The sequence below is a fragment of the Stegostoma tigrinum genome, chromosome 23, assembly GCF_030684315.1.
Source record: "Stegostoma tigrinum isolate sSteTig4 chromosome 23, sSteTig4.hap1, whole genome shotgun sequence".
Classification (NCBI taxonomy): domain Eukaryota; kingdom Metazoa; phylum Chordata; class Chondrichthyes; order Orectolobiformes; family Stegostomatidae; genus Stegostoma; species Stegostoma tigrinum.
Genome location: NC_081376.1, coordinates 10,258,981 through 10,285,080, shown reverse-complemented (window position 1 = coordinate 10,285,080; position 26,100 = coordinate 10,258,981). Strand labels below are relative to the sequence as shown.

Sequence of the window (26,100 nt, the reverse complement as noted above, 5' to 3'; positions counted from 1 at the left end):
TAGCAATGAATTTGTTGAGCAAGGCAGAACAGTTACAAGTCGCTACACTTTTATCATAGATACCGAGGTGTAGAGCTGGATGAACACAGCAGGCTAGGCAGCATCGGAGGACCAGGAAAGCTGACGTTTCGGGCCTAGACCCTTCTTCAGAATTTTCTCAGAAATGTCAGCTTTCCTGCTCCTATGATGCTGCTTGGCCTCCTGTGTTCAACCAGCTCTGCACTTTGTTATCTCAGATTCTCCAGCATCTGCAGTTCCTACTATCTCAGTAACACTTTTATCATAGTTGGGAAAAGACTGTTTCAAAATCTATTTCACCATAAATATTTTGGAAGAGCAGGAATACACTTAGCAGAAATTTTCAAAGCTTTGAGGACCTGCATGAACCCCAAGGGAACATTACATATGAGTGGCACATATTCAAATATAAGCACCAAAGTGAAAAAGAGTCATTGATCAATATGTAATGTAGCATATAAAAGCTATCCTGTGTGATAACAGACAGTCTAATCAAATCATTGAGCACTGTATTTCACTAACACTCATGACAGGGACTATGTGAATCGCTTTGGACTCTAAGTAATGAATCATAGAATTCTTACAGTGCAGACAGAGGCCATTCAGCCCATCAGGACTGCAGTGACCCTCCGTAGAGCATGCCACACAGACCCACATCCCCACCCTATCCCGCATTCACCATGTTTAACCTACCTAGCCTGCACATCCCTGGTCAATTCAGTATGGCCAATCCACCATATCTCTGGGCTGTGGTGCCCAGTCTACCTCAGATTACCCTGGAAAGGGAACTGCCATAAAAATTTGGACAATAGGCAAAGCACATGGTCTCACATTACTGCTTTGCAGTAAACCCCACTGTGATCACTGGATGTGGCTGCCAAGCGGATACGTGAGTTTCGAGTATGGTGTGATGCCAGGTATTGGGCTGGTCATCCCAATGACTGGCGTATTAAACAGCAAATGCCAGGCACCATTAGTAGCAGACCACTCGCACTCAACCAACCACGTGCTTGCAAGCCTGAAAAGCGAATATCCACCATTAGATGTGAATCTGTCATTGGAAATCATTAATTAAATAATCCAGGCTCCAAAAAGAGTCACACTGAAACTAATTTCAGACTATTAGTCGGACTTCCAGTGCAATGCATGCTTGAAGCTAACATATTTGTGCACAGAACCCTTTTTATGTAGGCAAAAGGAATTTGTACATACATTGTTCCTTTTTCCATTCTGGAAACAGCTTTCCTTTGCATTCCCGTAAGTATATCCTGGCCAACCTGAATCTACCACCCTAGCCTGTGAACTAAGAACGATAGTTAACTGTTCTTGCTGCATGTCGAAGATGGCCCAGCCAATCAGCATCTTCTTCTCATGCAGTATAAAATAGTATTCCTTTTATCCATCTGTATTTTGCATCCTAGCTCTGATCTTCAACTTCTATCTCATTTTAGCTGGGTTTGTGTTCTGTACTACAAAGCAATTATTCATTACACAAAGCAAAAGAAAGCATAGAATCCCTACAGTGCAGAAAGAGGCCATTCTGCCCACTAAGCCTGCGCTAACCTTCCAAAGAGCATCTCGCCCAACCCTTGTAATTGCCATGGCTAATCCACTTAACTTGTACATCCCTAGCTGCTGCAGGGCAATTTAGCATGGCCAATCCACATAGCCTGCATACCCTTGGACTGTGGGAGGAAACCAGAGCACCCGGAGGAAACCCCAGCAGACAGCAGGAGAATGTGCAAACTCCACACAGCTGGTCACCTGGGGGTAGGCTTGAACCTGGGTCTCTCGCGCAGTGAGCCACAGTGCCACCCTGCATGGAGCATTTCCAGCGTAGAGAAAGAAAAAAAAGTGTTTTTGCTGTGCGAGATGAAGCCATTCTGCACGCAAGTGTTTAGCTAGGAAACAGACAAACAGGCCAATAAAGATGACTGTTGCACTGATGTCAGAAAGCAATTCAGACAAATCTAGCTTGGTACCAACGAGATGTCAGATGAAGATTTGGATCATTCAACCTACACTTTACAGCAGGTTGGCAACTACAAATCAAACTACAAATGGCAACTGTTTTGACGGAGACAGCAGACCATGAGCATCAAACGTATGTGAAGTGCCAGACAGTTACTGTTGCTTTCTGCAACATTATGAGCTTCACAGACCCATGCAAAATCACACTTAATGGCAATTCAAAGTGAAAGCCATGAAGATAAAGTTAAGTCACTGCGATAGAACAATGCCCTCAAGGGGGAAAATTAGTCTGAAAACCCCGTTCTGTGGCAAATCTGAAGATGTGGAATTCCATATACTAGACATGAAAACAGCACCACTCATCGCAACAGACACTAGTTGAAAGCTATGACTAGTTACCTGATATACACCAGGAGAGTTCGACAGTGTTTCACAGTCACATAGGCTGACAAGCAGACAGTATAAGACAGATAGGCTCCAACAGCAGGAACACAAAGAAATGTTGATGCTGAACTCACAAAATGAAAAGATTACCTTGCCAGACACAGCTAGTGTAATGAAAGGGAAGGTGTGTCTAATGCAACTGTGTAAAACAGAAGAGTCAGTCGAACTGTACCAGACAGCACATCTTTCCAACCAGCAGAGGCTGGAGAAAAAGCCAACCACCATCACAAGACACAAACACCTTTAAGATCACATGAGCTGTATGTGTAAATCACTGAACTAAGGTGAGGACTAGATGGAATAACAATTGCTAATATATGAGCACAGTCAAGTATACACGTGGTAGCTTAGCGAACTCAAAATGTCCATGATGGTGTACACTTTGTTTATTGTATAAAAAGACGAATGTTTAGATTGAATTGAAAACATGTCAAAATGTTCTACAGGGTTTGGTGCAGTCATGTAACTTCTACCATGAAGTCACATGCTCACATGCAATAAAGATGCCATGTTGAACATACTGCAGTATGCTACACTCCAAATGATGAACTTCCCTCTAACAGAAGGTCAGAGTGAGGATTTTCTCAAATGATCTCGCAATTTTTTTTAGAATCCCTACAGTGTATTTCATTCAGCCCACCAAGACTGCACTGAGCCTCTGAAGAGCATCCCACCCTGAACCCATCTCTGCATTTCCCAGCCTAGACACTATGGGCAATTTAGCATGGCCTTAACCTGACCATAGCACCTAACCTGCACATCATTGTACTATGGGAGGAAACCGGAGCACCCGGAGGAAACCCACACAGACACGGGGAGAATGTGCAAACTCCACACAGAGTCACCTGAGGGTGGAATCGAACCCAGGTCCTCATTGCTGTGAAGCAACATTGCTAATCACTGTGCCACAATGCCATGCCTGTTGTGAATCCTCAGATGCTGAAGCAGTCCATGACTGCATATTGAAACACCTGGGCAACACCCAGGCACTAGTATATGGTAGGTGGCAATCATGCCACAGAAGTGACAGCCAATGACCGCAAGAGGGAATCTAACCATCTCCCCTTGACATTCAATGGTAATGCCACCACTGAATTCTCAACCATCAACATCCTTAGAGTTACCGTTCAACAGAATCTGAACTGGACTAGATGCATTAGTTCTGCGGCTGCAAGACAGATCAGAGGCTTGGTATTCTACTATGACTGATTCACCTCTGACTCTTTGAAAGATTTCCATCATCTGTAAGACACAAGCCAGGAAGGTCATGGAATACTCTGCACTTTTCTGAATGAGTGCAACTTTAACAATACTCAAGAAGGTCAACAGTGTCCCAGACAAAGCCACCCTCTTGGCTGGTACCCCATCCTCCTTAAACATTTACCATCACCAACAATGGGACACTATAGCTGCAGTGGGTACTATCCATAAGATACACTGCAGCAACTTGTCAAGCCTTCTTTGAAAATACCTTCCAAATCTAAGACCTCCATCACCTAGATGGAAACGAATAATGAGCGTATGGAAATACAGTGGCCTGCAGGTTCTTCTCCATGTCCCACATGATCCTGGCTTGGAAATTCATCGCCATCCCTTCATCACCACAGGATCAGAAAGCTGGAACTCCCTTCCTAACAGCAGTCAGTTAAACCTTGCTGTGAAGAGGCATGAAATTGAAGCTTTTTGTCTTGGTCTCATCAAGGCATGCTTGCACTTTGTCACTCTTTGGCAGAGCTCTGTACTCCCAAACACTGAGTGTACCCAACAGCAGCATGGGTTGCAACTGATTAAGAAAGAACTCTTACTGCCAACTTCTCGAGGGTAGTTAGGGATGGACAATATATGTTAACTTTGCCAGCAACTCTACTGTCGCATGAATGCATAAAGGAAAATACTAATTCTTCGTTTCCAACTCAATTTATGCCAGCATTTTACATAAGCAAATCATGCTAACACTTCTCTCCTGTTACCCTCATCCATTACATCCTCTGTGACATTTTGTTTTTGTCTGCACTTATTGGCATCAATAAATGCAAAGGTATAAAAAGGAATGAAATGTCGATTGTGTGGATTGAATTCAGACCATAACCATGCATGCTCTGGGGTGAAGACCTCTGTGAAATTCACTGGAGGATCTTCGTGCAATGACAAAGAGAGGCAAAGCAATTTAAATGCTGAGTGTCACTGTATACACACGATTAGAATAATAAAGGACAATGGGGTGAAACAAATGGAATCTTCCAGGCAAAATGCTCGTTCACTCTGAAGACACAACTGTTCATTTGAGCAGAGCTGTTTCAAGTTTAGAAATAGTTATTTTAAGTTTCAAGTTTTCATCTTACATTCATTTCCAGATTATAGAGGAGATATATTGGCAGCACTTTATTAGTTTTTATTTTTCTATATTTTAGATTTAATATTAACCAGTTTTTCATTTGTCAAAATTGTTCATATTTTTACTATGGAGCTTTCAGGATTATTTTTCATCCTAAATGGTATTCCAAAAACACAATGTTAACTACTCTTTCACTTCTCAGAAGACATGAGCTTCAAAATGCATCACATATTAATAAATTACGAGCTGAACGATGTATAAATTTAATCTGCATCTTGCAACAACACACTTTGTGAATTTCTATTGCAACTCAAAATGTAGTAAAATGTCCCAAACTGTTTTATCAAATGAAATTTGAGACAGAGCTATTTAGGATACATTAGGGCAAGTGAGGTCTAAACTTTGGGGAAAGAGATTGGTTTAAGGGCCACTTTAAATGGGCCAATGCAATGCAAATTACAGTGTTTTTTTAAGGTAGGAATTCCACAGCCTTGACCTCAGCAGCTGAAGGTTAAACACCTATTGTGCAGAAATTTTGTAAGATGTGAGCAACTTACATGCTATCTACCTGGATTTCCAGAAGGCCTTTGACAAGGTGCTGCACAGGAGGCTGCTGAGTAAGAATAAAGTCCATGGTGTTAGAGGCAAGGTGCTAGCATAGATAGAAGATCGGCTGTCTGGCAGAAAGCAGAGAGTGGGGGTAAAGGGTCTTTCTCAGGGTGGCAGCTGGTGTCTAGTGGTGTTCTGCAAGGGTCAGTGTTGGGACCACAACTTTTCACTTTATACATTAACGATCTAGATAAAGGAACTGAGGGCATTCTGGCTAAGCTTGCAGATGAGACAAAGATAGTTAGAGGGACAGGCAGTATTGAGGAGGTGGGGAGACTGCAGAAGGATTTGGACAGGTTAGGAGAGTGAGTAAAGTGGCAGATGGAGTACAACGTGGGAAAGTGTGAGGTCATGCACTTTGGTAAGAAGAATAAAAGCATGGGCTACTTTCTAAATGGGGAGAAAATTCAGAAGTTTGAAGTGGAAAGAGACTTGGGAGTTCTAGTTAAGGATTCTCTCAAAGTAAGCTTGCAGGTTGAATCAGTAGTCAGGAAGGCAAATGCAGTGTTGACATTAATTTTGAGCGGACTTGCGTATAAAAGCAGGGATATACTACTGAGGATTTATAAAGTGCTGGTCAGGCCACATTTGGGCCCCAAATATCAAGAAGGATGTGCTGACCGTGGAGCTGGTTCAGAGGAGGTTCATGAGAAGGGTCCCAGGAATGGAAAGCTTAACAAATGAGGAATGCTTGAGGACTCTGGGCCTACGCTTATTGGCGTTGAAAAGGATGGGGGCAGATCGAATTGAAACTTTCAAAATACTGAATGGCCTGGATAGAGTGGATGTTGGGAAGATAATTCCATTAGTAGGAGAGTCTAGGACCCGAGGGCACAGCCTTAGAGTAAAGGGAAGACCTTTTAGAACGGAGATCAGGAGAAACTTCTACAGCCAGAGAGTGGTGAGTCTATGGAATACACTGCCACAGAACGCTGTGGAGGCCAGGTCATTGAATACATTTAAGACTGAGATAGACAGGTACTTCATTATCAAGGGGATCAAGGGTTACAGGGAGAAAGCAGGAGAATGGGGTTGAGGAACTTATCAGCCATGATTGAATGGCGAGCAGACTCAATGGGTTGAATGGCCTAATTTCTGCTCATGTGTCTTATGGTCTTAGTTATCGTATCAGAATGTTCCAAGGCACTTCACAGGGACATTAAAAGTAAAATTTGATACTGAGTCACATTAAGAGGTGCTGCTTGAGATTTTTCAGGTGGCAGGGTAGGAGGGTGGGAAGATGGAGACTGGGAAAATGCTGGGTTGCTCCGTTAGTACTTAGCCCTGTCTGAAAAACTTCAGGCCAGAGGCCAGATGGCTCAAGGCTTAGTTAAAAGGTAGGTTTTAGGTATTGTCTTTCATCAGCAAAACATAAAAAGGCCAGAATTAGAGGAGCACAGAATATCCCATGAGCTCTGTGGGGCTGGAAGAGATTTCAAAGACTGAGCCAATTGTAGGGTTTGAAAACAAGGGTGAAAATTTTAAACTTGAAGGTTTCTGGATCATTTTGGATTAATAACGGCAGTTGCAAAAACATTAAGACTGGAGAGATGCTAAAAATAATCTCCTGGTATTTTGTAGCAAATCCACTGATTGACAATTGGTGATAAGCCCCTCCCAGGGTAAAATGGTGTAAACATTGAACAATGGCCATTGATACTGTGAGGTTCCAACTACTCTTCCAATAAAGTTGTAGCAAGAGATTGGGACAACACATTGGAAATTTTAAAATACCACAAATTTGAACTTTGACCTCTCTTCATCGGGACAGAGGAGAGTTTATTAGTTATTAAACCATTCAATAAGATGGTGGCTAATTGTCTATCTCACTTTCCCACACAACCTCCATACTTTTTGAAGTCATTAGTCACCTAATATCTATTGATCTCTGTGTTGAACCTGCTCAATTTTGAGCTTTCACAGCCCTCTGGGGCAGAGAATTCCAAAGGTTTGTTAAACAAACAACAAAGACCTGCAGATGCTCAAAATCTGAAACAAAAACAGAAATAGCTGAAGGAACTCAGCGGCTCAGAACAGAAGGAGGGTCACCAGACCCGAAATGTTGACACTGCTTTCTCTGTTCACAGATGCTGCTAGACCTGCTGAGTTTCTCCAGCAATTTCTGTTTTCATTCCAAAGATTCTGCCTCCTCTGAGGGAACTAATTCCTCCTCATTACCCCTTATTCTGAGATTACATCTAAACTCACCAATCAGGGGGAGGCATTCTGTATACAGCTGTAGTGTTGGGTTTAAAAATGATATCTCCAAACCAGGTTTCTCAGGATTAATCACTCGGGTTAATTGGACATGACAATGAGCAATCGAAGTGAATAGAAAATTACCGGGAAAGCTGGCCTTGCGCAAAAACAGCCCGTTTTGGCTGGAAGGTCGCTGCACTGACCTCAGCTGGGACCTGGGAACCAGACACTTGTGCTATTTTCACAGAGTCACCTGGAGTTCCTTTTGCACAGCAGAATGCCTGGAACAGTACCAATAGTACCAAGAAATGGTAGTACAACATGCAACATTAGATTCAGAACAGTATCAATGCTGGGGACTTTGCCCCACGCGTTGGACTTTCACATTCATCAGACTGGGCTCATGGAATCACAAGATAGAGCTCTGCTATGATGATAAAATGTGAGGCTGGATGAACACAGCAGGCCAAGCAGCATCTCAGGAGCACAAAAGCTGATGTTTCGGGCCTAGACCCTTCATCAGAGATTATCCCATTATCTCTGATACAGCTCTGCTATTTCCAGTTCCCGAAAAGCTGAAAGGTAGTAAGGCTCATTAGTTTGCTTATGTATAAAGTATTTTAACAAAGTAGATTCTCTCATTAGTTTATACGCATATTGAGTATATTAAACAAATATGTTTGTTATGTATTTGAGCACACATTTCTTACTGTTATTGTTTTAATCAGACCTTAAAGAACCCATTAAGTACTTACAGCCTAACAATACAACAGAAACTCTGTCACACCCTGAAAGAATAATGTAATTTTCAATTAGATCACCTCCTATTCTTCGAAACGAACTGGACTGAGGTTCTTCATTCTCCCTCTCCATCCCTTCTTGAATTCTGGTGTTACATTTGCTACTTTCCTGTCTGCAGGAACCGTTGCAGAATCTACAGAATTTTGCAATAAATAAAATCAGGGCATTCACTATTTCTACAGCCACATCATTCAATGCCATAGGGTAAAGATCATCAGATCCATTTATCAACCTTCAATCCTGTTAACTTTTCAAGCACTATTTCTCCACTAATTCTAATTTCTTTTAGTTCCTCAGTTTCACTAACAATTCTGAAACTTTTTGTGTATCTTCTGTCATGAAGATAGACGCAAAGTAAGCATATAATGTCTCTACCATTTCCCTTGTTCTCCACCATAAATTTTCCAGTCTCCATTACCTCTATAATCCTAAATAAAAACTGAAAGAACTGTGAATGGTGGAAATCAGAAACAGAACAGATGCTCTGTTCTGAGGAAGGGTCACTGAGCCCAAAACATTAATTCTGACTTCTCTCCTTTGATGCTGCCCCAACCTTCTGAGCCTTTCTATCTTTGTACCTTTCTAGTCCTTGCTAGTTTGCACTCATATTTGGTCTTGCTTGTCTTTATTCATTCCTTAGCCATCTTTTTCTGGGCTCAAAATTGCTTCTAATCCTCAGGCTTATCGCTTTTTCCGACAACCTTTTATATAATCCAATCTTTGACTTCTTTTGTTAGCCGTAATTGATTCACTTTTCCCATTGGGTACCTGTGACTTAGCGAAATGTACATCTACTGTAGACGATCTCATACTTTTTAAATACTATCCAAAGCTGTCCACCATCAAATCTCTCCATATTTTCTCCCCCATCGACTGTAGACACACCATTACAGTTTCCTTTGTCTAAATTTAAGACATCAGTTTCAGAATAAGCTATATCACATTCAAGTTTAATGCAAAATCGTATCATATAATGGTCACTGTTTCCCAATGGCTCCTTCACAGCAAGGGTATTAAATAACCCTTTACATAAAATCTAAAACCTTATTTGATTTCCTATCTTCACTCGACATCCAATTCTTACGCGGGTTAATTCAATCATTTTTAGTTAATAGCTATATTTATTTTCATTTGAACGAACAGAAATCATGTTGATGAGCTCCCACCCTCTTGCTGCTTGCTGTGTACTACTGTGTTCAGTTCTGGTCACTTCATTACAGGAAAGATGTGAGAGCTTTAAAGAGGGTGCAGAGGAGATTTACCAGGATGTTGCCTGAACTGTACAGCAGGTCTTATGAGGAAAGGTTGGAGCAAAGAAGGATGAGTAGTGACTTGATAGAGGTGTACAAGATGATGACAGACATAGAGTAGATAGTCAGAGACATTTTCCCAGAGCGGAAATGACTATTACGAGGGGGCATAATTTTAAGGTTACTGGAGGAAGCATAGGGGAGATGTCAGAGGTAGGTTCTTCACACAGAGAGTGGTGGGCGTGTGGAATGCGCTGACGTCAGTGGTGGTGGAGTCAGAAACTTTTAAGCGACTCTCGGATAGGCACATGGAGGACAGTAAAATGTTGGGTATCCAGGGTAGATTGATCTTAGTAGGACAATAGGTTGGCACAACATGGTGGGCCGAAGGGCCTGTACTGTAGTGTACTGTCCCATGTTATGTCCATCTTATCATTGGGAGCAGATAACAATTTGCAGAATTCCTCCTGCACCTTAATGAATTCCTGTCACACAAGGCACATATGCCTGCTCCATTATATAAAACAGAACATTTGGCGTGTATTTTCTGCCTACCACCTCCCTCTGTCATACCCCACTTTCTGCGGTACATTTCATAAAAGAGCTCCCCCGTGGCTAATGGCAAACTTAACAGAGTTACAAAATTAGCAAAGCCAGACTGAGAGATCTGAAACTTGAGGGGAAGTAAATGGTTTGAGATTCAACCAGTTGTGAGAATATAAAAGAACAGTAAAAGCTCTAGAATAAAATTATGGAAGGCAAGGACAAAATTTTGATTAATGTTTATTAATACTAAATTAAAATATGACTAATATCTGGGAACAAAGGATTAGACTAACAAAATAAAGCATTTTATTATAGATACGTATGTTTTGTAAGGAGAGGGTTAACAGGTGGCCTATAATTTTACAACAATGTTTGTAATGCACAAAGCAGAAGGGTATAATACATGCTAATTACTTCACATATTAATTACAGTGATGCTGCTGAATTGAGTAGAACAATTCTAATTTAAAGAGAACAGTGGGGCACTTATGGTAAAGTTGTCATAGTCCCAAAGGATGCAATAGAGAGATGACTGGCAGTGAGTTTAACCTGAGGGTCACCATGCTTCAGGTGAGGGCCAGTGCTACTATCCTTACCTCTGAGCCAGGAGGCCTGGGGTCAAGTCACGCCTTCTCCAGATATATTTCATAGCATAGCTCTTTCTGCCAAATATAACAAGGGTCTGTTATGTTTTGAGACACCCTACTGTATTTTACCCTTGTAGTCTTAATGAGAGTGTGAATAGTTTCTTTTCATGTTCAGAAAATGCCATTTTTTGTTGCAAATGGATTGAAGCTCCAATGAAGAATGTCAAAATTCCACTGTATTTTCTGCAAAGTCTGCATCGAATTATTTCATAAACGTTGCATTTACTTATAGAAAATTTATGAATAATGTATATATTTTTAAATAAAAATAACTCTGAACAGGTTGATTAGAAAATACCTTAAAGAGAAAAGTTTAATGACAGCAAACTGATCAAAGCCAGCCAGGTAACCACATTAGGATAGAAAGACATCCTTGAAATGGCTAATCCAATGGAAAGTTCAGACAATGCAAAACAACCAATAACTGATCATATACCCAGAAGAGGATTTATTCACTCTCAGGATGTGGGTTTTGCTGGCTGGGACAGCATTTATTATTTATTATTCTTTACTCAGAGTAGTAAGGGAATGGAACGCTTTGCCTGCAACAATAGTAAATTCGCCAACTTTAGGTACATTTAAGTCATCATTGGATAAGCATATGGACGTACTTGGAGTAGTGTAGGTTAGATGGGCTTCAGATCAGTATGACAGGTCAGCACAACACCGAAGGCCGAAGGGCCTGTACTGTGCTGTAATGTTCTATGTTCTATGTTATTGCCTGTCCCTAGTTGCCCTTGAGAAGGTGGCGGTGAGCTATGTTTTTGAACTGCTGCTGCAGTCCACGTACTGTTAGGTATACACACAATGCCAATTAGGATGGGAATTCCGGGGAACTCTTTCACAAACTGCATTGTACATGCTGTGTGTAAATCCTTGAAAAAGGCACACACAGGAGCATTCAGGAAACCAGAAGGTTTGGTGTGATGGGAAGTTCCGGTAAACCACGCAGCAAGATCTTATTCAAAGATCACTTCTAAGCGACTTACAGTCATCTCAGTTGACCACCCGAGAAGTAACTGCATGAATTAATTGATACATTCCTGTTTAAAATTCTCATCAATGGAATTGCATTTGAAGTGAGATTGTGTCAATCATAATGCTCCTTTGTCTCTGAACCAAAGAACTCACCTGCTTTAACATAAAAAGCAACTGGCTGAGGAAACAAGCTGGAGGTGACAAAAGGATGAAGTATTCATACGTGATTGCTGAGGCACATGGAAAGAAAGAAAATGTAAATGTGCTCAAAATGGAAAGAAGTCTTGATGGCAGAGATTGCAAGCAATGAATGATGAAGCATTGAGGAACAGGATATGAAAATGAGTTGGCATTAAGGGCACTGACACAGAGTCCTTGGATTCCTAGGTTTTGCTGCTTTCTGACCTATGCTGGACATTTATGCATGGATAACACAATGTTTACAAAACATCAACTAATTTTGTGCAGCAGCATTTCACCCCAGTCACCAAGTTGTTTCTGAATTCCGTGATTTTTGCATTTAGTGTTCTCTCTGATTTATCATTCCCTGTACAGCTGTGATGATGCATCAGATTGATCCTCTCTGTTGAGTCTTTGAACCTGTTGTAGATCAGATTTCGGTGACCAGTGCCCTTGCATTGGTTCCCCAAGTCTGCACTGCTAAATCCATCTCACTTTTACTCCAGTAGCTGGCTCAAGAGTAATGATTTGGTTCTTGGAATTTGTGTAAACCGAGGAGCTGGTTCACAGTCAGGCTCCTGCAGTCAGTATCGTAGTGGGATAACCAATGACTGGTGCAGCCAGAGTTAATTATTTTCTCCCTGTTCTCTCTTTAACCACTAACGCCCATGTAAGGTTTTCATGACTGTTTAAAACAATGCAGGCCGGTATCTATTGCCCACAACGACGGCATGGATAGGATGAATAGCCAAGCTCCTTTTTCCCAGGGTAGGGAAAGACGAGAGGTCATTGGTTTATGATGAGAGGGGAAAGATTTTAAAGGGACCTCAGGGGCAACTTTTTCACACAGAGGGTGGCATGTGTATGAGCTGCCAGAGGAAGTGGTGGAGGCTGGTACAGTTACAGCATTAAAAAGGCATCCGAATGGGTAGATGAATAGAAAGGGTTTAGAGGGATATGGGTGAAATGCTGGCAAATGGGACTAGATTAAGTTAGGATATCGGGTCGGCATGGATGAGTTGGACTGAAGGGTCTGTTTCTGTGCCGTCCATCTCTATAACTCTAAGTCAGTTAATCGTCATTTATTTGGGTCTAGAGCCATTTACAGATCAGACCAGACAGCAGATTTCCTTCCCTAAATGGCACTTGTGAACCAGTTGGGTTTTAATGACAATCAACAGTAACTACTAGTTCTTCATTCTGGGTTTTTATTGAATTCAAATTTCAACATCTGGGCTTTGAACTTATGCCCCCAGAACATGGGTTTTTAAACGCTTCGCCCCATGACATTACCACTGTACCACCACCTCCCTCGGTGGGGGGGGGGGGGTGGTCAGAAAGTCTTTGAGAAATAAAAAGATGCAATTTCTCTCACTTCTGTTACATGCAAGCTGCAGCTTTGGACGGCACTCCTTACAGAGAAAACGTGAATAGTAGTTCTGTGTACGAGCGATGAAGCAGCATAATTGCACATCCAGCTCATCACTAAAATTAGCAGGCCCAGTGCAAAAGACAAAGGGGATTGTTACTGGTGGAGAAAGAAACAAAAAAAATGTAAAAAAAAAGGGAGGAACAAGCCAAAAGATCTAAAATGGAAACCTTCTCTGCGACAGGATCAACACTGACTTTAGCCAATTAATCCCTCTAACTACACAAAGCAGCAACCTGCAGCCTACTGCAGTGAGGGAACTCTGCCCAACACACATGCATCCATCTCTAACTTTCGATGGTGTGATGAAAGTGTTTAGTTCCTTCAGCATTTTCTGTTTTAATTGCCGACTTGGATGAGTTCATTTTGGTCCAATCATAGAACCCCTACAGTGTCGAAACAGGCCCTTCGGCCCCGCAAGTCCACACCGACACTCACAGCATCCCACCCAGACCCATCCTCCCACTAATCTACACATCCCTGAACACTACGGGCAATTTAGCATGGCCAATCCACTTAACCTGCACATCTTTGGACTGTGGGAAGAAACCAGAGCACTGGAAGAAACCTACACAGTATTTACTGATTGAAATAGTTCATCTTTGAGGGTCTCTGATCTAATTGCATCTATCAGACAGTAATATAGTTACATACCTCACCTTCCCATAGCTCCAGTAGGATATCTGACAGGCTGACAGCTTTCTCTCATTGGCCAGTATTTTTTTTTGCATGCTGGTCAGCAAGTTGCCTGACACCCAGACTGAACAATCCTCATCATTTCTGTATTCAAACCAAAATGGTTTTTCCATCAAATTGGGGGTGACACACTCACTCAGCGGTTAGCACTGCTGCCTCACAGCACCAGGGGCCTGGGTTTGACTGCAGCTTCGAGCGACTGTCTGTGTGGAGTTTACACATTTTGAAGTGGGGTCTTTAGTTCCGAAATGGGACCTGAAACGATAACTCTTGATTTCTCTCCACAGATGCTGCCGGGCCTGCTGAGTTTTTCCAGCAATTTCTGTTTTTGTCCCAGTAGAAGCGCGTTACTTTAGGTAACTAATTTGAACCATCCAAAGAAAAATTGAGTTTGTTTCAAAGAAGCTTAATCATTAAAAAAAAGGAACTTGCATTTTTGCACAGTAGACCAAAAGCGCTGGGGAAACACATCAGGTCTAGCGGCATCAGTGGACAAAGAAGAAAAGTTAATATTTTGAGTAGCAAATGATTCTTCTTGTGAGACTGTACATCTTACTCCACAGGTGATGCCATACATTTGAACATATAGGAGCAGGATTAGGCCATTGGGACAGCTATGTCATTCAAATAGATCTTGGCTGATCAACTATCTGACATCATTGTCGTCCTCCTTACTGTCTGCATATCTCCTGAGGCCATTACATTCTTCATTCTAACACCAAGGAAGGGGAACCATCCTACCCTCAACTTTTCTGTCAGATCCTAAAACAATTTGTACATTTTGTCAGTCCTGCTAAGCCTGTGCAAGCACTTTTCATTCTTATTTCAGACTGCCAGCATCTGCAACACTTTGCACTTATAGTGCATCCTTGACGATCACAAGAGAGCCTCAAAATGCATTATAGCTAATGTATTTGAAATGCACTCACTGTTGTTCGACAGGAAACACAGTATGCAACATGAAAGCTACAACCAGGTAATCTGCTTTTGTGACAATGGTCACGAGATAAAATATTGGCCAGGATTAAATAAACAGTAATATAATTCAAACTTACTCAACAGGTCTGCAAATGTCCACAAAAACAGAGATTAAAAGTGAATATGTAAAACACAAGGCTTTCAAAATCAAGCATGCTGGAAACCCTCACTCTACACAGTCTTCATAATGACAATTTTTGAGTGGTCCTTCACAATTTTGCTTACAGCTCTCAAGGGAGTGGTCCATATACATGTCTTATTCTAGGCTTCATTTGTAAAATCTGAGTTCCACTCCTTTAAATGGCAAATTTTAGTAGCAGTTTTAAAGAAAAATTCAGCGAGGCCTCAACATTTCTTGCAATGATTATTCCATCTGGCTAGAGGGCATCTTTGCCATTATGTATTTTGTAAATTATTAACAGTGGCTTTTTTTTTAGGGAAAATAAAGTAATATTATCTACAAGCAGTGGGCTAGGGCTCTACAGTTATTTCAGTCAATATGCTTTCTGCCACTGACAACTCACAGCTTTATAAACACAGATAAAAGGAACTAGCTGGCCGGGCCATTCCAGCCAGATTTACCTCAATCAGCTCTCAAATGCGAATCAGCTTCTTCGCTAATGTACTGACCTGCGTAGGGAGTACACAGCAGTGAACAGTTTCTCACTGAGGGTTTCAGAGGCTGCAGTAAATACATGGTCAAGAACTTGATGCGGTCCAGGACCGAGAGTACTGTCAAAAAAACTTCAATTCTCAATAAATTGTTCCCCAAATCTTTCTGCATGACATGTAACTTTATCTTGACCCTAATAACTCTGTGGGCATCCCCCTCTATACTGTGTTTGGGGCCGAGAGGTTTATGCAAAAGTTAATGCCGTTACTCCTCTCTCCTCTACTGGGAGAAACCCCATGAAAGCCACAAACGCCAATTCCAGGGATAGACAGCAGGTGTCACTGTTACAAGGTCTTCCGGGCCCTTTAACTAATCCCCAAAAGAATAGTCAAATCAGAAAATGAAGCAAAGACATAGATTTAGCAGTTAATATTTGCAGAAAGCAGTTCTACCCACCTGTTTTACAGTCCCATGTGTATTTGAAATCTTTGGAAAACTCGTGTATCAAATTGTTGGGAATGAAATTCTCCCAGCGGCTGGAAATTGCTAACCTACCCAAAACTCTTATTAAAATGTCTTAACACAGTTAATTTTTTTTCCTGATCCTCCGAATGCTCATTCGCAATGATGTGTCTCTATGATAAATCAGAGATGCGAGCTTTGCACGGAGTGTAAAGTGCAACGTGCAGATAGATACCCAGGAAACCCATTCTGATGAATATATATATTACAAGCTGTAAAGCACAGTTTGTTAGTTACCACCGAAATAAAACAATGCTGGAAACAAAATGTCAGCGTCTCAAAATGTCAGTGGATCTGCCTGCTGTTCAACCCCATTTCCACTCTGCTGACTTATCGTTGCCTTTTGCTGATATGAAAGACCCCCTCCCTTCTCTTCACCCCCCCCCACTTAATAATCTGTTATCCAACGGCGAATTAAGCCTTACCTTCTCCACTCTGCGTATATCATCCATCTGCCCTCTCCGCCTGGTCCTGTCTGAATGTATCTCTCTCTTTCTTTGTATCTTCCTCTACTAAAGCCAGACGATCCAATACAACAGGTTGCTCACCTCGCTGTGCAAGCACAGCCACAATAACGAGGGGACTCAGCTACCAGCTGTTTATTTTGTTACATTTTTTTTGTCCTCTCCTGGTGCTTACACTCATTGCTATCTCAATCCCGGGCAGTCTCTTGACTCCCACCTCTCTCTCTCTGAGCCTCCACAAACGGAATCTGGAAACAACCACATTCTACCCCCTCATTTTAAATAATACCTCCCTCCTTTCTGACAGAGCAAGGATCATGTGTGCCTGCAGGCGGCTGGAGGCAAGGAAAGAAAAGGAAAAGCAAAATGTGCCTAAAACTCATACATTTTGGCGTAAATTGTGCAGAAGAATTGATGAGGCTTCCCATTGGATACCAATGGTTTATTTGCTGTGGTTTATTTCTGAGCCCCGAACTATTCTATAGTTCTATAGTCTATTCTGACAATAGGATGGAGACTTTTTTTTGGTTAATTCAAATCAACCTGTTCAGTTGTGTCCTGGCACACCTCAGACAGGTAAGGCTGGATCAGAAGTACCCACATTATTCAGTGCCCTACCAGACCCTAACCTTTTCATTTTATTTAAAAGCCGAAATCATCCTGTTCATAAATGCTGTGACACACACCTGCAGGGCGAGTGGGTCTTGAACTCAGATGTAGAGGACGTTACCACTAATCCACTAGTTTGGGTTTGCCATGGGTCTAATTTAGACTAAGGCCCCATCCACCTGCATTTAGGTAATGTTCAAAATGCCGCTAGTTCTGTCTTACCGTTCGAAAACCAAAACTCTCCCGTGACCAACATTAACACAAAGTCAAAAACAAAAACATAAATTGCTGGAAAAGCTCAGCAGGTCTGGCAGCGCCTGTGGAGAGAAAGCAGAGTTAACGTTTCGGGCCGAGTGACACTTCCTCAGAACAGCTGCTGACCACTGCAAGAAATAATACATCCGTGGTTCTGAGGTAGCTTTGTTAAGTAATAAACATTTCAACAACAGCTACAATGCTGTGACACAGGAATATATGAGTGACAGCTTTCCCCTTGTCACCAATAATCTTTCTGATCCTTTTCATGATAGTGTAGATTTGTGCTGCCATACTGATCCACAGATGTCTGGCAGGCCTCCAACACATCACCTTGACTAATGAGTGCCAAGGGTGCTATTCACTATTGAAGCTTGACCCTGCCTTGCACATGCATTTTCCTGCAAGACTTACTGGATAAGTAATCAGGAACTGGAGTCCGAATTGATTCCCCCCCCCCCACCAATATGCTGAACTGTAGCACCCTGACTGCTACCTGAAGCTAGCAGTCATGATATCTATCAGCGATGAAGAGACTATGTGTAACAGCTAGCCTGTCTCATTACTCAGTTCTTCAGCCACCATCTGATCACTTCATTGAATGGTAAATGTGTAACACACGAGTATGTACCTGCTTTGTGGGAGGATGCATCACCGCATAGAGTCATATTGTAAAAGCAGCTTTGTAACAAGCTAGTAAAGTGGGCTAGTAATTCAAACGAGGGAGAGCGAATTGGAGATTTATTAATGAAATTGCTCACGTGTAGCCTTCTGCTTGGAGCTCACTTGTGATGTTTAGTTGCTAACCAGTCGCTTTAAGGCAAGTGTTCGAGAACTCCCTGTGAGATTGCAGGTAATTATAAGTACGTGCCTGGAACTCAACTCAATTAGGGATCTGTAAATTTCATTATAATTTCACACCCTCTATAAAGTACTTGCTTTTCTTTTTCTCTCTTTTAAATCTTTTAAAAGATTTTTTTGGCTCCCATAGTTTATTGCGATATCTGAAATGTGAGACATTGCTGTACAATCTAAACCAGCCCAGCGGGTTGTGTGCAACAATCCAGTCTGATACTCCACCGCAGTATTGAGGGTATCCCGCACTGTCAGAGGTGCCAACTTTCAGGTGAGACATTAACCTGAGGATCTGTCTCAGGTGGAATGTCAAAGATACCATGGCATTATTTCAAAGGAGAGCAGAGGAATTTTCTCCAATGCCCTAGCCAATGTTATCCTTCAATCAATATCACACTTTAGAAGATTGATATTTCCTGCAGTGCACCGGTGATTATTCTGAATTGGCTGTGAAGTGCTTTGAGGTGTCTAGTTGTCATGGAAGACACTATATAAATGTAATATATCTTTAATTGGTTATAGAGCAACAGCTTTCCCATGGTATTGGTAACAGAGAATGATCACAATTACAACAGGTCTGTTATGCCAAGTGCAAGCATCATTTTACTATTGAATTTACGATGGAAACATTCAAATTGCCCTTTTATCAAAATGTAATACATGTATGACACAGATGGAGCTATTAGCTTGGTCAAATTTAGACTGAACCTCAGAAATTCACCTGGGTGAAAAAAATCCCTCTCTACTCTTCAGTATTTTTCATCAAACTGATCAACCATTCAGAGATAGTAAGAACTGCTGATGCTGGAGTCAGAGATAACACAGCGTGGAGCTGGAGGAACACAGCAGGCCAGGGAGCATCAGAAGAGCAGGAAAGCTGACATTTCAGGTCGGGATCTTTCTTCAGAAATGGGGGAGGGGAAGGGGGTTCAGGAATAAATAGAGAGGGGCGGGGTATCATGTCCCCTCCCACTCCCTCGGTGACATGTCCATCCTGGGCCTCCTCCAGTATCACATCAATGCCACCTGGAAACTAGAGAACAGCACCCCATATTCTACTTTGGAAGTCTACAACACAATGGTCTCAATGTTGATCTTACTAGCTTCAAAATCTCCCCAACCCCGACGTCTTCCCAAGACAAGCACCCCCTTTCATCTCCACCTCATTAATCTGTCCGTCTTCTCTCCTACCTATCCGCTCCTCCCACCTCACTAACCAATCCTCACCACCACCTAGCTACACTCACCTTTACTAGCTTCATCCCCGCCTCCTTGACCTGTCCATCTTCTTTCCCACCTATCTGCTCCACCTTCTATCACCGCCTCCCCCTCTGTATTTATTTCAGAGCTCCCTTCCCCTCCCCCATTTCCGAAGAAGGGTCTCGACTCGAAACGTTAGCTTTCCTACTCCTACGAAGCTGCCTGGCCCGCTGTGTTCATCCAGCTCCACACTATTTTATGTTCAACCATTCAGTTCTGGTCACCGCATTATAGGAAGAATGTGGAGGCTTTGGAAAGTTTGCAGAAATGGTTCCAGCCTGGATTAAAGAGTACGAGTTACAAGGAGAGGTTGGGCAAATTAAGCTTGTTTTCTCTGGAGCAGTGGGGTCTGAGGGGAGGCCTGATAGAAGTTTATAAAATTATGAGAGGCACAGATTGGGTAGACAGTAAGAATCTTTTTACCAGAGTTGAAATGTCCAGTAGTAGGGGGCATTAAGGTGAGAGATGGGAAACATTCAAAGGAGATGCAAGGGGCAATTTTTTTACACAGTGGGTGGTAGATACTTAGCACATGTAGTGGTGATGGCAGATATGATAAGGGCGTTTACTGGATTTTTAGATAAGCTCATGAATAATCAAGGAATGGAGGGAGATAGGCAGGCAGAAGGGATTATTTTAATTTGACATCATGTTGGATGCCAAGGCAGGTGGAATTTGGACTTGTATCTTCCAGCCCAAAGGTAGGGACGCTACCGCTGCTCCGCAGATAATAACATCCATCTTATCATTTCACAAATCACTTTCAGTCTGTGCTCCCTGGCTATTAAGCCCTCTGCAAACACCCCCCCCCCTCCACTCCCTATCCACGACACTCAATTCACTCACACCAGCCCTCTGTGATACAATCAGAAACTCCAACTTATCCAATCATTCCTGGTAGCTGGACTTCTTGATTCATGGCAACATTTTTGCAAATTTCATCTGTATTAGCTCTCATTCAATCATTATTATGCCAGAGGTTTCTGGAATCCTTGCTGATGATGTTGGAGATCAAATTCCAAAATGGCGTTTATTTAGCAGTGAAAGTTTTTAAATGAGCGTGCTTGAGAATTATTATGATCCCTTGTAGAGAAAATAACAACTACATTTGTATCGTGGCTGCTGTTTCCTGAGATGTTCCGAAATACTCCAAATCCAGTGAATTACTTTTGAAGAATGGAATAAAATGAAGCATTTAATTTTCACACAGCATGATCCCACAGACAGTAATTACAGATAATCTGCTTCCAGAACGTTGCTCAAAGGAGAAAACTTTGACCCAGACATTATATGTACACTAGGCTTTCTACAAAAATTACCGCGTGATGTTTGGAGTTGAACAAATCACCAAGGCAGATGTTTCAAAGTAAAAGATGTCACCTTCAATGTCCAGTGCTGTAATGAAGTTTCACCTATCTGTTAAGTTCTGCGATGGGATTTGGAAACTTCAACGCATTGCCTCTGAGACAAACATGCTACACTCCAGCTATTGCAATTATTAACCTAAAGAAGCACCTTGGAAACAAGCACTTTCGGCCATTCTACCCTTCAAGCTTGCTCTGCCATTCCACCAGATCACGGCTGTTCTACCTCAATGTCACTTTCCTGCACAATCCCCATATCCCTTGATATCTTTACTTTCTGGAAGTCAATTAGTCTGTGTCTTTAACACACTCAATGACTGAAGCTCCACAGTGTTCGGGATATAGAATTCCAAAGACTTACTTTTGGACTATTTACTATAAATTGGAGATTAGAGATTAAAATTACTTACCTTTACTCACCAATCAGTTCTTTCTCCTATGATGATCAATTTAATATTCGAGGGCAAGCATAACACCAAATTCCTACAGGGTAATTCTTTTCTTTGAAAAGAGGAATAAAAAATTTCCTTTTTTTTTCACCTAGCCCTGAATTCATCAAACTCACAGCACTCTCAGTCTCACTCAGATGCTACATTTATGTGTTTGAAACTAAGGAGTTAGCTGAGTCTAAGTTACCAAACACACAGTACAAACTAGCTTCCTTAATCAATTAACTATTGCTGTTCCACAGTGATTGGTTTATATATCCTGTGTAGTTGAATTTAAACAGTAATTTTCAGTTCAATGCTAAATCCAAACCAATTTAGAATTTTCTCAGAGATTGTGACCCACTAAAAAATGGACCTCACTAAACCTAGTTTCCCACTCCTTAGTTTAGGCAAATAAAGTGGAATCTTCCCAAGCCTTGAATGATGCCAAAATATTGCCAAGAAAGTTGAGAATAATCACGTGAGGTCAGCAGTAATGAGATTTTTGACATCAAGAGCAAAAGTCTGATTCTCCAACCAGGTGCTGAATGGCGAATCTCGCGAGTGAACGAGAAATATATTTGCAGATATTAATTACCTAATCTCACCTCATTGATCTGCAGTTTCCTATTCTATTACTTATTGGATAGAAATTAGATGGTTACATTTCCTGCCATGAAAATCAGAGCATTTACCTGGCAAATCCAGCTCACTACCTGCTTCTCCAGACCAATATCTCAGGGCACACTCCCTGGGCAGTGACAACCAGCACGTCCCATCTGCACACATTGACAGTGAGCAAACAGCAGACTCATTGCATCCCTGATCCCCTCACAGTAGTTCAACGCTATACTGTGGAGCTCTCCATTGCAGTGGTGCTGCTCCCAAAATGCTTTGTGCACAGTGACAGGCAGCCATCTGATGGATTGGAGCAGGACTCAGTGGAAACATGGGAAGCATCAAAGCCATTAGAAATGATGGGAAGGGCAACGATGAAGTGAACATGACGATTTTAAGTGTCAAATGAACTGAGAGGCTGAGTCAGTGACTCATTCTATGAAAGACAATTGCTATTTCCTTCCATCCTCTTCCAAATGGCAAATGTGTAAAGGAGATTAAAATGGATGCCACCACACTTGGAGTGGGCGGAGCAAATTGCTCATTCTGTGAAGGAGGGGCCTTCAATTTTGAGCAACATGAGGCCCTTCAGAGAGTAATGGCGTTAACCAGACGGCTACCCAATGCAGGTGAAAGACAGCTGCAATCACTAGCTGCAACGTGCATGTGAACCAGAGGCATTGACCCACACTGTGGAGTCCTAACCCTGACCCCAAGCACCTCTTGACAGCACCATGCAACTTCATGAACCAATCCCATAAGTGGCTGCGATGTACATGTGACATACTGAGATCTGGAAAGATTTCCAAAGCAGCGGTCACAGGTGCCATAGACTGCATGTGATGCAGGAGCTGCTCATTTCTTGGATTGTAAAATATTGTGAAGCCCAAAGATGCCTAGTCTCAATACCTTCATTCATGTGGTTGCAGCTGGAATGACATTTACCCTCAAGGTGATGTTGGAAAATGACTCTAGTTTTACAGGTGTAAGAACATATTTACAATGAAGTTTCACCGATGCCACCTACATATCCAAACAAGATCTTCTTCCTATCCCTCCCAGTACATCTGGCTGCAATGTCAGGCTCTGAAGCTGGTGTAGTGCAAGCTCTGTCTGGAGTCTATTGCTGTTGGAGTTTCAACCAAGCAGCCCCATGGGTGTCTGTGTCTGGCGGGTCCTGACATGGTAAAGTGCTTCCTGCACAGAGGCCCTGAGGGCAGGCCTGGAGGGGATGTAAAATCCAACCACTCCTGTAATGTACTGAGAGGAGACTTCTGGGCATCATATGTGAGGTTCCTCCTGCAGCTGGGGGCTTCCTGGCACTGCCCTGTCTCCTTGTGAGGAAGGGGCACCTGGAGCGAAGTCAAGGTCCTTCAACCCCTATCATAGCTTCTGCTGAGTTCCAGTGGATAGAGTGATGGAGAGCAAATCTGTACACATACCCAGCAGGTTCAGGGAGTGCTGGGCCTGGCTTGCTAACCTGTCCACGGAGGAAGCCAGACACTCACTCACAGAGGCATGGTACAAACCACATTGGAGGGCTCACCCTCATTTGAATCAGGTTGCTCATTGCCTCCAACTAACCTGCCTGCTGCTCTTGTAACTGTTTGTGTGTTTCAATGAAGCTACTAATAGCTACAAGTTCGTCTCCAGCCTGGGTCTGAGCAGGTGCCTGGCCTTCAGCATTTTCCTCCCAAGTGCCAGTGACCTGGGGCATTTCTAACTCGGTCAGCTGTAGAGAAGTGGCAGCGAGGTGTGCACCTGCGCTCTAATCAAGCTTAAGTACCCCGCTGAGGTGTCGGTGCCTGAGCTGGTACAGGATGCATGGGGCAGCTTTGCTGGTGGATCCTCTGAGGCATGTGCACTGTCTTCCTCAGAGTTGGGAGGAGGGGATGTCTTGAAGCAGACACTGCAGAGTCCATTAATGCCTGCAGGAGACAAACAGAGAATATGTTGTAAAAAGGAGTCGATGTTCAAGCCTCTTAAGAGTGCATTTAAGGTTGATGGTAATAGGAGACCAGGATAACAGTGGACAATGAATCTTACTTTGTTCAGTGGGTCACGGTCCTCACCAACCAGAATGCTCCCATCTTAAGGGGTGAGGAGACAAACGTCCCATCTTGGCTCCTTCTGCCTGATTGTGGGCTTTTTTTTCCGGATGAGATAATGGGAGGGATTGGCTGGGATGTAAGCATCTGGCACAGCTGTGAGTGTTGGGGCAGAGGTGGCGAGGCCTTCAATGGAAGTCATCAACTCTGAGCCTACCGAAGCTTTGCCGTGCCTCTGGAGGGAAACCGAACGTGAAAGCTCTCAACAGCACATGGATTGCCGAACTTCTCTCCTTCTGGGCAACCAGCAAATCTGAGCTGTCGTTTTAAATCCGTCCTCCTCACTAGGTAATAAACTAACTGCCCATGCTCTCTGGTCCCCAGGGAGACTGTGTTTTCTTTACCCATCTTAACTAGCCAAATACAGGTACTGTAGCTATACAAATAAATCTATTCTTTGTGAACAATTGTCATCCTTTCCCACATATAATGACACAGCCAGGCATGATGCATGATAACCATCTGTAGACGTGAGGCCAACTAGATAACTTGTGAGTGGAGAGATTTGTCATGGCTAACTGTGATTTATTGCCTTTATAACGCGTGATGAAGTTTCACTGATCAAATACATGAGATTGATTCATTGGGAAAGCACTTTTGCTCCCTATTTCTTTTTGACATCACACACTGAAATTGGCCTCAGCTTGTCTTTGAGCCCGCAATCTACAGTGCCTCAGAGCGAGCCACAAAAATGAAACTCCCCGGGCAATACGTAAATTAGCCCCGATCAAGTCTTCACTTTCTTGCTCAGGTTGAGCTGGTTGAGTTTGTCACATGTCACAGTCAGTTCCCTCCCTTCCCCAAAGACAGAAGTCATCCTGCTTGTGTCCCTGGCTCCATCCCAACATTATGTTCCAATAGGAAAGAGTGCAGCAGCAATCACGAAGTTACGGTCACAATGGGGATACTCGTCCCTGAATAAAACTTGCTAAGGTTGGTGCTGAATACTGTGGGCTAATGTGCTTACCCTGAATGGTGGGAGGTACAGATACCTCTTCAGTTAGTTCCAGTCCAGCGTTTTCCCAGGTTAAATTGCTGTATAGCATGAGACACATGAATATCAATTGGCTCAACCTATATAAGTCGGGGTTGTCATTGTCAAACACATCTAACAGCTATTTAAGGCACACGCCTGAAGCGCCTTTGCTAAATTTTCATCACCCAAATGCAGTTGGAGATTGGTCTCAAGACATAACATCCAAAGATTAATGCTTTTTACCTCATTTTCTGCCTGGAAAATGCACGTGTTTAGCACCAATTTCTACTGTTTTATACTGCAATAGATTGTTTCCAGTCATTCAAGGTAAAGAAAACACAGTCTGCCCTGGGGACCAGAGAGCATGGACAGTTAGTTTATTACCTAGTGAGGGGGGGGGGCAGATTTAAATCTACAGCTCAGATTTGCTGGTCGCCCAGAAGGAGAGTAAGTGAATTGTTCAGGAACCCATGTGCTGTTGAGACATTTCACATTCGATTTCCCTCCAGAGGCAAGACAAAGCTTCTGTAGGCTCAAAGTTGATGACTTCCATTGAAGGCCTCGCCACGTCTGCCCCACCTGCTCCAACACTCAAAGCTGTGCCAGATGCTTACATCCCAGCCAATCCCTCCCATTGTCTCATTCAGAAAAAACAGCCCACAATCAGGCAGAAGGAGCCAAGATGGGACGTTTGTCTCCTCACCCCTTATGAGGGGAGCATTCTGGTTGGTGAGGACCATGACTGCTTCTATAGAAACTTCCATGACCCATGGAACAAAGTAAGATTCATTGTGAGTGGCAGTGCTAGGGGATAGGGAATGGCTTATGCTCAAGCATTGGCCATTCCTAGCACAGAGTAAAGTTGTCCTTACCCTCTCCCAAACATCCTCGAGAAGCTTTGCCTTGCACTGAGGTAACATTTTCCACACCAGCCATTCATTTGGCCT

At 42.7% G+C, this 26,100-nt stretch overlaps 1 protein-coding gene across 8 annotated transcripts in view; it reads right to left on the bottom strand.

Moving 5' to 3' along the window:
- The window catches only part of slc29a4a (solute carrier family 29 member 4a), a 135,542-nt gene extending 118,554 nt beyond the window's left edge, over positions 1–16,988 (bottom strand). For 6 of the 8 annotated variants that reach the window (XM_059653913.1, XM_059653912.1, XM_048552821.2 and 3 more), the window contains exon 1: positions 16,642–16,988. The gene's annotated coding sequence lies outside the window, so the exon portion shown is untranslated. Of the gene's footprint in view, positions 1–15,663; positions 15,727–16,150; positions 16,251–16,641 lie in introns of those variants that run through there. The other 2 variants (XM_048552823.2, XM_048552824.2) reach the window with 2 other exon arrangements.
- Between the last annotated feature and the right edge of the window lie 9,112 nt (positions 16,989–26,100).